This window comes from Squalius cephalus (genome assembly GCF_949319135.1).
Source record: "Squalius cephalus genome assembly, chromosome: 13".
In the NCBI taxonomy this organism is placed as follows: Eukaryota; Metazoa; Chordata; class Actinopteri; order Cypriniformes; family Leuciscidae; genus Squalius; species Squalius cephalus.
The window spans coordinates 3,161,713-3,174,919 of NC_137134.1; positions in this window are offsets into that span (position 1 = coordinate 3,161,713).

Genomic DNA, 13,207 nt, shown 5'->3' on the forward strand with positions numbered 1-13,207 from the left:
TCCGTGTTTCTATCATGACAAGAGCATTAAATAAGAAAAATAATATTATGAATGATAAGAGGATATTCTCGCCTCTGATTTTGAACTGTTGCTTCCGGTGTCACGATTTTGGGTTTGTTCTTGTCATGTTTTTGTGTCATGTCATGTTTCCATGTCTGTCATGTGATTCCCTGTTTGTCATGTGATCCTGCCATGTGTCTTGTCATTGGTTAATTGTGTGATCACTGTTCACAGGTGTCCCTTGTCTTGTCATTAGTCTTTGTATTTAGCCCTCATGTTTTCCATGTGTCTTTGTAAAGTATTGTTTCCTGTAGACCAGTGGTTCCCAAACCTGTCCTGCCGGCACCCCAACACTGCACGTTTTCTTTGTCTCCCTAATCAAACACACCTGATTCAACTCATCAGCTCATTATCACATGGGTGAATGAGCTGATGAGTTGAATCAGGTGTGTTTGATTAGGGAGACAAAGAAAATGTGCAGTGTTGGGGTGCCGGCAGGACAGGTTTGGGAACCACTGCTTTGTAGACCACTGTTTGTAAGTCTTTGTTCATGTTCTGTTTTTTTAGGAGTTTTTTTCATGCCACGCCATGTTTTTGTTTTATCTTTGCTTTTGTTTGTAATAAACTGCACTTGGGTTCTCATTTACACTTGCCTTCAGTGGATCCTTATTACAGCCGGGCCGTCTGTATTTTTTACCCCGTTGTAGATTTAAATGGTCTTTCCTCAAGCAATTAAGTTTTTGATAACTGATGATGTTCGTCATTCTTTTTTAAAAAATGTTATTGTATATGTTTAACTATGCATATTGTGATCTCTGATGCCTGTGTGAACATATATTATATATATGTTATTATGTGTTATTATATGTATACTGTATTTATATGAACATAAAGACATAAAGACATAAGACATACAAAATAAAGACAGACTTAACTGTTCACACACACACACACACACACACACACACACACACACAGCTCCATTGCAGGCTATTGTGAGTCCCCACTTGTATAGGTAGAGATCGTTCAGAAAGTCCCTGAAATTTTTTTTTTGCATATTTGAAGTTATATTATGAAAAAAGACCTTACAAGAAAATTGTGTATTTCATTTTTGTTTCTTCAAAATGATCAGATGCAGCAAGTCAACTTAAAAGTTTTGAATTTGATCTTAAAGAAAGGTCCACTGTTGGATGGTAACGAGCGACATACAGTATGTTTGGTTGCATTGAAATTGAGCAATATTTCAAACACTTAATATCTCTGTACATCAAGATCCTAGAAACAAAGGAAACAAAAAAAAATAAGGACATGTCTACTGAATTTATTACAGTAGAAATTATGTTTTAATTAATATGCAGCCAATACTATCAGTTGCAATATCTTAATAATATAATAATAATTACATTATAATTACAACATTGAGTTGCAGATCCCCTCTTGGCAAAAAAAAAAAAAAAAAAAAAAGCATATTTGAAGTTATATTATGAAAAATATAATATATATGGTAAACCTTTATAATAACTGCATCCTAATAATCATTAGTTAAGCATTAGTAAACAGTTAAATCATAATTCATAAAGCAGACATTAATAAGCAGTTTATACATACAGCTTTAAATGCTGTATTACAGATTTAGAAGCATATCTATAATGTGTTTAATAATTGTATTTTCGTACTTTATTAATTATCAATTTATCATTTCTAAATGAAGTATAGCATTATTTACAAACCAGTTATTTAGGTGTTGTCAGTGATTCATAAGATCACTTAGAAAGTGTAAGTAAATATTGTAGATTCAGGAGTTATAAAGCATTTAGTAGTGGTCAGTTAACTATTTTGTGAGCTAATCTGAAGTGAGGACTAGTTGTGCTTTGTAAATCATTTATAAAGGAGATTTAAAGACTCAGTTTTCTTCTAAACAGAAAAAGGAAACAAACACATACAGTGATACAGAACATAGAAATATTAACAGCCTTTAAATCTCCTTTATAAATGTTTTACAAGGCATAACTAGTCCTCACTTTAGATGAGCTCACAAAAATAGTGAACTGACCACTACTAAATACTTTATAACTACCTGAGTTACAGTAGAAATACATGTTAATAAAGCATTTATGGTAACACTTTACGGTAAGGGTACATGAATTATCATGAATTCATGTATAAATTCATGCATGAAATATGCATTCATTCATGCATTAATATCTCATGAATCATCAGGAACTAACACGAGTTCAACGTTTTTCATTCATGACTTCATGGATGAACAACACCTTAATTAAAACATTAACTAAGATGAGTACATCATCATGAATTATGATTTATTACGCATGATCATGATGTTTTCTTTGTTCACACAAAAAATTGGTCTTTACCACCCATTGTGGATAAAGCTATGGATATGGTACATGAATCATCATGAATTCATGCATAAAAAAGTATTAATTCATGCATGGAAGACTACTCTTCGAATTATTAAAGGAATGTACAAAAATCCACATTATCTAATGCATGCATACAGGCTAGAACAGTATATCAATTAATGTGAGAACTTTTTTTCTGAATTATGATCTGAGTTATCCAGCATGTTCATGTCTTCTTCATAGCCTGCAGGTAAATGGACAGACCCCCAAATTGGCCAATCACAGCACATAACATACGAATTCTTTTGGCATTCAAATACAGTAGTCATCATTAACTAAGCATTATTTATCAGTGACTTCATCGTGTGTGGCCCCTCAACTAAAGTGGTGACTTGGTGCTTTGAAACACTGATGAACAATGTGGCATAACTGTGAAATGACATGAATATGAACATAGCCTTTGCAAACAATGTACTGTGGACACAAATGGACTTTGATCTTAACTTGCAACGTGATTTCATGAGAATACGCGAGTATTTTTACGTAAAGTGTAGTTCTACCATACGTACATTTATTTATGTTTTATACACACAGAAACATAAAATATTGACAGTGGACAGCACAAAAACGTAATTTATTTACTTATAAACAACTTATACAAACAATGACGTACAAATTTGGGCGTATTCCTATTTAACTTATGCATATTAAAATCGTGGCATTAATGTTTTGACACATAATACACTAAAACACAACATAAATTCACAAAAGAAATCAATTTTATTAGCTTAATGTGATCCAAATCTTTAGAATCCATACGTTGTTTGCAAGAAACAGATCCAAATGCAGCCCTTTATCTTTACCTTTATCAGCCCAGTGATCTTCATCTCCATTTCTCAGCAGAGACCGTCAACGTCAAATCCCGCGCTCGTGGTGAATTCAAATTCAAAAATTGCGCCCGAAGCGTTACGACATGTTTTACGGCAGTGATATCAAACGCTCATTGGCTCTCGCATGCTTCGTCACAGATTGCGACATGCCGTGTTTAAGTTGTTTACTACATTTGAAATGGAGAAGCGCACGCGCCTTCACAGAGCGAACAGCAAACCGAAACCGGATTAACATTTTCATGGATTAATAACTTAAATTCTGCTCTGTAACGTTATCTCATACATAACTATTATATAACGTTACTGCCAGAGAGGACTGCGACACATCGTCATGTGAACGACTTTTGGTACCGGTTTTGACATTTTCTCAATAAATAAATGATTGTGATTGTCTGTCTGTTGTTTTAATTTATAATTGTAGTTACGTAGTTTTAAGAAATGGTTAGGTTTAGGGGTAGGGGTAGGATTAGTGGCTCAAACTATCTTTTAATGCTACATTGTTAATAAAGCTGCCATTTCCTTACACATATCTGTCCATTACGTTTTATCCTTTTAATATTATCTATAAAATGGGTATGTTTAGGTGTGGAGTTAGGGTTAAGGGATCTTACATTTATAATCTATTAAATGGTAAAAGGGAAATTATACAGATATCTTTATGATATGAAATATTCGTAAATAGTAACGTACGTTTTTTAGCTGTAAAATCGTAATAATGTTATGTAACTTTACTGCTTTATTCTGAGACCAAACGGTATAAACCAGTTAAATCAACAGCTGGAAAGAGCTGAGAAGGAATTCAGTACATACACCATGAACTTTATTTTAAGTGCCTGTATATCTGAAAAGTCTTTACAAAACCATAAAGCTGTTTTACAATTTCATGATATGGAGGAGTCACATCAGTAGCTTTATACGTTAAAAGGTGACTCTTTACCCAAATAGAGATCAAGCTGTTTGTGAAACATTTTTTTTAAACAGCTTTATGGTTTTTAACTGGATACCATTTAAGAATAAAGCAGTACAGTTAAGATCAAAGTCCATTTGTGTCCACAGTACATTGTTTGCAAAGACTTGAACTTTCATGCTCATATTCATGTCATTTCACAGTTATGCCACATTGTTCATCAGTGTTTCCAAGCACCAAGTCACCACTTTAGTTGAGGGGCCACACACATGATGAAGTCATTGATAAATAATGCTTAGTTAATGATGACTACTGTATTTGAATGCCAACAGAATTCGTATGTTATGTGCTGTGATTGGCCAATTTGGGGGTCTGTCCATTTACCTGCAGGCTATGAAGAAGACATGAACATGCTGGATAACTCAGATCATAATGAAAACACATTGTTCATCAGTGTTTCAAAGCACCAAGTCACCACTTTAGTTGAGGGGCCACACACAAGATGAAATCATTGATAAGTAATGCTTAGTTAATGATGACTAGTATTTGAACGCCAACAGAATTCGTATGTTATGTGCTGTGATTGGCCAATTTTGGGGTCTGTCCATTTACCTGCAGGCTATGAAGAAGACATGAACATGCTGGATAACTCAGATCATAATTCAGAAAAAAAGTTCTCACATTAATTGATATACTGTTCTAGCCTGTATGCATGCATTAGATAATGTGGATTTTTGTACATTCCTTTAATAATTCGAAGAGTAGTCTTGCATGCATGAATTAATACTTTTTTATGCATGAATTCATGATGATTCATGTACCATAACCATAGCTTTATCCACAATGGGTGGTAAAGACCAATTTTTTGTGTGAACAAAGAAAACATGATCATGCGTAATAAATCATAATTCATGATGATGTACTCATGATGATGTACTCATGAAGTCATGAATGAAAAACGTTGAACTAGTGTTAGTTCCTAATGATTCATGAGATATTAATGCATGAATGAATGCATATTTCATGCATGAATTTATACATGAATTCATGATAATTCATGTACCCTTACCGTAAAGTGTTACCGCATTTATTAACACACTGAGTAGCTATTACTATATGTCTGAATAATATGTATGAATGTACATTTAAATAGTTTAATCATTTACTCACACTTTCTAAGTGATCTTATGAACCACTGACAACTCCTAAATAACTGCTTTGTAAATGATCCTATACTTTATTTAGAAATGATAAATTGATCATTAATAAAGTATGAAAATACAATTATTAAACACATTATAGATATGCTTTTAAAACAAGAATAAAGCATTTATATCTGTATTTATATTCTGCTTATTAATGTCTATTCATTTATAAAACTTTATAAAATGATTAACTGTTTATTAATGCTTAACTAATGATTAATAGCGTGGCGTTATTATAAAGTGTTACTGAAAGCTCCAGTTAAACATCAGCTCTACAGTCTCGGAGCCTCTAGGACAGCAGCCATTCAAACAATAGAGAAGTGTGAACGACGTGTGTTAAAGGAGAACTCCGGTCAATTTTAACATTGAGCTAATTTTTTTGTACATTTGGAGTGCTGTCAATACAGAGAACAACGACAAAAATCGGTGTTGCCTACACCGAGTTATTCTATTTTTAAAATTTGCACCCTGTTGACTTCAATAGGGCAAGTAGTAAGCCTGCTTTTTAGCCTCTTAACATCCTTTAAGTGTCATTACAAGTGCACAGAAAATGTGAGTGATTCCTTCCGAGTGAACACGGGTGGATTTGACTGCAGTAGATGTTAGAGATATTAATAAAAACGAAGTTAATTCAGCCAGCGCTCATACCTTTGTTTACATCCTGTTTTCGGTGGAACGCCATAGTAATCGATTGTCGAGTTCACGCGCGTGATCATTGGTAACTAAACCTATGCGCGTGAACTCGACAATCGATTACTATGGCGTTCCACCGAAAACAGGATGTAAACAAAGGTATGAGCGCTGGCTGAATTAACTTCGTTTTTATTAATATCTCTAACATCTACTGCAGTCAAATCCACCCGTGTTCACTCGGAAAGAATCACTCACATTTTCTGTGCACTTGTAATGACACTTAAAGGATGTTAAGAGGCTAAAAAGCAGGCTTACTACTTGCCCTATTGAAGTCAACAGGGTGCAAATTTTAAAAATAGAATAACTCGGTGTAGGCAACACCGATTTTTGTCGTTGTTCTCTGTATTGACAGCACTCCAAATGTACAAAAAAATGAGCTCAATGTTAAAATTGACCGGAGTTCTCCTTTAATGGGCCACTGCAGTTCCTGCTCCAGCCTACAGGAGTGCTGCTGAGTATGGACTTAAACACACACACACATGTAGGTCCCCACTTGGTCAAAAATGTAAAAAATTCACCAGAGCGTGTTTTAGCTGATTTTAACATGTTTTAAAGCATGACCAACAGGGGACTTGAAAAAAGTCCCCACTTGGCTCGGCGGTCCCCTGTTGGTGAGTGTGTAACGACACCAAGGTCCCCACTTAGATAGGTAGACAAGTACACACACACACACGCACACGCACGCACGCACACACACACACACACTTGGCGGCACTGTGTCTACAAAGGTGTTATTATCCCTTGTGTTAGCATTCATATATCTTATTTTTTCTCCTTTGACGGATTTGTGTGAATTAGATTATTACAGGTCTTATTTAACGAGATGAGATCAGATCCGTCATATGTTTTTCTAGTCATACAATCAGATTTCAGAATCTCTACCACCTACGGAGATGAAGGCATCCTTTGAAAATGTGGCGGGAAAAAGTGTTTTAAATCGTGTGTACCATCTTTTAAAATGAGGCAGTCTAAATCATTAGACGCTCTACACGAACGAGACAGATCACCGAAGCGCAAACCCTGCATTATGTCTGGAAATCATCTCGAAGAAGTTTCAGCGGATCTCGAAGAAGTTTCAGCGGATCAGTCTTTTGATCCCGATTTAGTGGAAATTCTGGACGAAATTTGTAAGTATTTTCAACAAAGATTTATTACATTTTTTATGGAATTAATTTTGTAAGTAATATATATTTTGTTCGATGATTAGATGACTGTTCATTCCCCGGTGGTGTTTTACCTAGCGATTTTTTTCAAGGTGAGTGTTTATTTTTTAGTTATATCATTTGTCTTAACTTTTTTTAAAAAAGGAAAAAACTTACACTCTTTACAATAATTCAACAGATATCTCAGAGGACACAGTGGCTCACAGCACTATCAGTACACGACCATTGGTTACTGATTCTGATGTGTTATTAGTGGACAATAGATACGAAGACATCACACCATGTTCTACCCCCACACAATATGTCTACGGACAATCAGATCATTCTCCGACGGCTGAATGCATTGGGGATGGGTTATACGAACCTGATCACGAACCAACGTCCAGCTACGGACCGATATCTTCTAGCGAGGGCACGAATTTCCGTGTACCCGGAAGAGGCGTGAAACGTCTGCGTGACGTCTATGGAGAATATTATGCGATTAAAGGAGAACTCCGGTCAATTTTAACATTGAGCTCATTTTTTTGTACATTTGGAGTGCTGTCAATACAGAGAACAACGACAAAAATCGGTGTTGCCTACACCGAGTTATTCTATTTTTAAAATTTGCACCCTGTTGACTTCAATAGGGCAAGTAGTAAGCCTGCTTTTTAGCCTCTTAACATCCTTTAAGTGTCATTACAAGTGCACAGAAAATGTGAGTGATTCCTTCCGAGTGAACACGGGTGGATCTGACTGCAGTAGATGTTAGAGATATTAATAAAAACGAAGTTAATTCAGCCAGCGCTCATACCTTTGTTTACATCCTGTTTTCGGTGGAAGGCCATAGTAATTGATTGTCGAGTTCACGCGCGTGATCATTGGTAACTAAACGTACTCGGTTACTAATGTAACCTCGGTTCTCTCTAGAAGAGGGAACGAGTATTGCGTAAGGTTAGCTTACGCATCGGGAAAGTCTTCTTTCTTCGAGATCTGAAGCCAAAAAATTATCCTTAATTTTGTATACATTGTCAACGCAGTGCAGCAGCCGACAGACCTAGGCAGGCTGTATAAGCGTGCTCATTGGCTGCTCGGCGGCAACTGCTTAAGCCTATCGGTGAGCGCTCTGAACGCGGCAACCAATGAGGGCGCTTCGCGCCCTCCGCACCCTTCTAACCGTCAGAATGGGTGTGGCCAGCGTGTATATATTCAGCGCTCATAGGCTAAAATTCTGGTTTTCGCAGTCTGAAGCGCAAAAGCTCGTGGCGCGACACGGCAGGTTACGCAATACTCGTTCCCTCTTCTAGAGAGAACCGAGGTTACATTAGTAACCGAGTACGTTCTCTTACGAGAGGTCTCTCGTATTGCGTAAGGTTAGCTTACGCATCGGGAACCCTTTGTCAACGCCGTGTGCGCCGAGCATCCAGCCCATGAATCCCAGGGAAACCGGGGAAAACACTCTGCTGGGAAATGTGGCCGGTCGGAGAGACGGGCCAGCGCAGTACAGGCACTTCATGCAGCATATGAAATAGAGCGGCACGGCCGGTCTATAAACATATAACAGTACAAACAGTAGGGCCGGCAGAGCGAGCCCATACAGTACATAAGCACTCATAAGGGTAGGAGAAAAACGACATAGTCGGTCTCACATGAAGGGAAAAATTCCCGCGCGACAGAGAATCATACGGGCGGCCAGCAGCGCGGGCCAGCACCGACAACAGCGCGTAACGGGAAATAGGAAACAGAGCGGATCAGCCGGTCTGAGTCAAACACTTCACCCTGAGTATAGTACCAGAATAGCGCCAGCATATGAACGTAGTCTGCACACGAGAAATGGGCAGAGCATACATGTCACTTATGCTGACAGTCTTTTTGCCTGTAGGGCAGGAACTTCCAGGTTATAAAACCTCACGAATGTTGATGGGGAGGCCCAGCCCGCCGCCATACAAATACCGTGATTAGAAATTCCGCTGGACCAGGCCCACGACGAGGCCATGCCTCTAGTGGAGTGGGCTCTGATGCCCAGAGGGCACTGCAGGTGTCTGGAGGCATAAGCTGCTGCTATCGCGTCCACTATCCACCTGGACAAGCTCTGTTTCGAGGCGGCAAGACCCTTGGTGCGTCCGCCGAAGGAAACAAAGAGCTGCTCTGAACGCCTGAAAGCGGCGGAGCGCGTGATGTAAACTCTCAGCGCCCGGAGGGCATAGGAGGTTATCACTGTCCCCACTGTCGGATGCTGGCAGAGCCGAGAGGGACATAACTTGTGCCTTAAACGGGGTTCCAATCGCTTTGGGGATGTAACCGTGTCTCGGTCTGAGAATGACTTTCGAATCATTCGGCCCGAACTCAAGACATGCAGGGCTAACAGATAGCGCGTGCAAATCACCCACTCGTTTGACTGAAGACAGAGCTATCAGAAAAACGGTTTTAAGCGACAGATACTTTAGATCCGCGGATTCAAGCGGTTCAAAGGGAAAAGCCTCTAGGGCCGCTAGGACCAAGGACAGATCCCACGAGGGAACCGAGGGGGGCCGCGGGGGATTCATCCGTCTAGCTCCTCTGAGGAAGCGGATAATGAGCTCATTCCTTCCCATTGCCCGGCCGCGCGTCGTCTCAGCGAACGCTGCAATAGCGGCCACATATACTTCAAGCGTGGAAGGGGATCTGCCCTTTTCCAACAGCTCTTGTAAGAAGGAGAGCACCCGCGGGACCCCGCATGCGCGCGGATCCAAGTTTTTAGTAGCGCACCATTTAGAAAACACCGACCATTTAGACGCGTAGAGCCGTCTCGTGGAGGGGGCTCTCGACTGTGTGATCGTGTTCACGACCCCTTCTGACAGGTCAACGGGTATCCGTTGATCACCCATGCATGCAGCGACCAGCGCTCTGGATGGGGATGCCAGATCGATCCACCGGCTTGGGAGAGGAGATCCTTTCTCACCGGGATCGGCCATGGGGGTGAGTGCGACAGCCTCACTAGCTCTGGGTACCAAGTTTGGTTTTCCCATCGCGGGGCTATAAGCAGCACTGAGTGGTGCGTTTCTCTGATCCTCGAAATGACCTGTGGCAACAGGGAGATCGGAGGAAAAGCATACAGCGGGAGGCTGGGCCATGTCTGGGACAGCGCGTCCTCGCTCTTCGAATAAAACTTCGGGCATTGAGCATTGTCTTTTGACGCAAAGAGGTCGATTTCCGCTCTGCCGAATAGGCGCCAGAGAAACTGGACTGTCTGGGGGTGCAGAGACCATTCTCCCGGGGGAATGTTGTCCCTGGACAGTCTGTCTGGACCGACATTCAGGTGGCCCGGCACGTGCGCGGCTCTCAGCGAGCGCAGCGAGCGGTAAGCCCACACGAGAAGGCGTTCTGTCAGCCTGCACAGATTCCTGGATCTGACACCGCCCTGTCGGTTCACATAGGATACCACGGACGTGTTGTCCGAGCGGACTAGCACATGGTGATCCCGAATGAATGGGAGGAAGCGCCTGAGCGCGTTCTCGACCGCTATCATCTCCAAACAGTTTATGTGGAGGCATTTTTCCCGGTCTGACCACAGGCCAAAAGCCGGTTTGCCCTCGAACAGAGCGCCCCAGCCTGAGGTGGAAGCGTCCGTCGAGATAACTTTGCGGTGTGAGATAGCTCCCATTGTCACTCCCCGCTGGTACCAGTCGGCCGCTAACCAGGGCTTCAGAGCTGAAACGCAGCTCTGAGTCACTCTGATGCGGATACCGCCGGAAGCCCATGCTCTGTGAGGCACTCGGGCATTCAGCCAGCGTTGTAGCGGGCGCATTCGTAAAAGACCCAGCCGAAGCACTGCTGCGGCTGAGGCCATACAACCTAGTAACCTCTGAAATGTTTTGAGAGGTACGGTGCTGCCCGGCCGGAGGGACGCGGCCAGGCGTCGAATGCAGCGCGCGCGCTGTGTCGACAGGCGGGCCGTGTACTGGTATACCTGACCGTCGAAGGCGAATCTCAAGAATGGCCTGTGACGGGGTATTATCAGGATCTGAAAAGCACGCGTCTTTTAGATCGAGAGATATAAACCAGTCCCTCGGGCGAATTTGCGCGAGAATTTGTCTGGTTGTGAGCATTTTGAACGGTCTTCTCATAAGAGCCTTGTTCAAACGTCTCAGATCCAAAATTGGTCTGAGAGCTCCGTCCTTCTTGGGAACGAGGAAATAACGGCTGTAAAAGCCCGACTCGCTCATGGAAGGGGAAACCGGTTCTATAGCCCTTTTGCACAGAAGTGTAGCTATTTCTGCTCGAAGTAGATGTGCTACTTCCCCATTCACTCTGGTCTCGATACGCGCTTGAAAGCGCGGAGGGCGGCGAGCGAACTGCAGAGTATAGCCCTGTTTTACTGTGCTTAGCACCCGTTCTGATGCGCCTGGAATAGTTTCCCACGCTTTTGCGTGTGCAGCCAGGGGCAGAATGGCCTCCGGGCTCCGATCGCCGCGCATCGCGGGCTCGAGAGCTCGAAACGGAGGGGCGGGCGCGGCGCGCGCGCTCTTGGTGCTTAGATACGGCGGATCGCACGCAGCGATAGCTGGCCGTTTTACACACAGTGTCCCGGTGGCTTTAGACGGGGAACATAAAGTGTGAGGCGCGACGCGCGATGGCGGCGTCGGGGGCGAAAATGTTCGTTAGTATGTGTGAGCGCTCGAGGGCGGGCACAGGACTTACATTCAGGGGCGGGCGCGGCGCACGCGCTCTTGGTGGTTAGATACGGCGGATCGCACGTAGCGATAGCTGGCCGTTTTACACACAGTGTCCCGGTGGCTTTGGACGGGGAACATATAGTGTGAGGCGCGACGCGCGATGTCGGCGTCGGGGCGAAAATGTAGTTAGTATGTGTGAGCGCTCGAGGGCGGGCACAGGACTTACATTTAAAACATGACCGGTCGTGCGAGGCCGTGTGACAGAGCGGGCAGTGAGTAGGTGTGGGCACGGAGAAGTGGACACGTGACCTACTTTTAACACTAAAGCGGCTTTTGCCTGCTTCATGAGAGTGGGCTCTGTGAGAGACACGGGATGTATAGTGCTTGTGTACAGGGGTGAGCACAGAACGTGGGCACATTCACTGTACTAGAAACACATACGGCGTCAGCCGTGCAACCAGACATATGCTCTTTTGAAATTTTTCTGGGTTGCCGTGAGAACGGCGGATGCGCGCAGGCGAGCGGGTAGATACCGGCTCGTTGACTGCGGGGTAAACAGCTGCAGTAGCCGTGGCAACGGGGACTGACAGCGTTAAGCTTCGACGGTGGTCCAGCCGCAGGGCTGCGGGATTTAACCGTCTTTTCTTCTCTCGTGTTTAGACGCTCAAAAATACTCGAGCACCCTGAGAAGGTGTGGTGCGAGAGGCGGGTTCGCTTTCTGTAAGTAAGAAAGACTGGCCGCGAGCTCGGAGAAGCAAGCAGCATAAATTTTTATCTTCCCCGAGAGCTGGGATCGAACGCGGATCTCTCGCATGAAAGCGTATGATTCTGCCACTGAGCCACAGGGGAAAACACATAAGCTTTCAGTTAGCGCGAGCATATAAAAAGCGACCTCATGTGTCGCGTCGGCGTTTGTTTGCAGGCGTGCGTGTGTTTAAAACAGGCTCGTTTACTGCAATAGTAATATTTCCAGTCGCCTGAACTTAAGAGGGGACTGAGAAATGTGTGAGGATTGGCGGTTGTCCAGCCGTAGCGAGACTAACACACTCTCTTCTCTTTTCGCCGGCGAGTGAGGCGCGCACGCTGAACGCTGCTCGTGACCGTCCGCTTTGTCATCCCTTGAACGGCGCAATCTGCGCGGCCCAACGAGGGAGAGAGCGGGCTTGTTTTCTGTATGTAAGAAAAACTGGCCGCGAGCTCGGAGAAGCGAACAGCATAAACTTTAACTGCCGCGAGAGCGGGGATCGAACCCCGGTCTCTAGCTTGACAGTCTAGGATTCCGCCACTGAGCCACAGGGGAGAATACATTAGTACTCGGTTAGCGTCATCATGTCTTGTGACGGCGTTTGCTT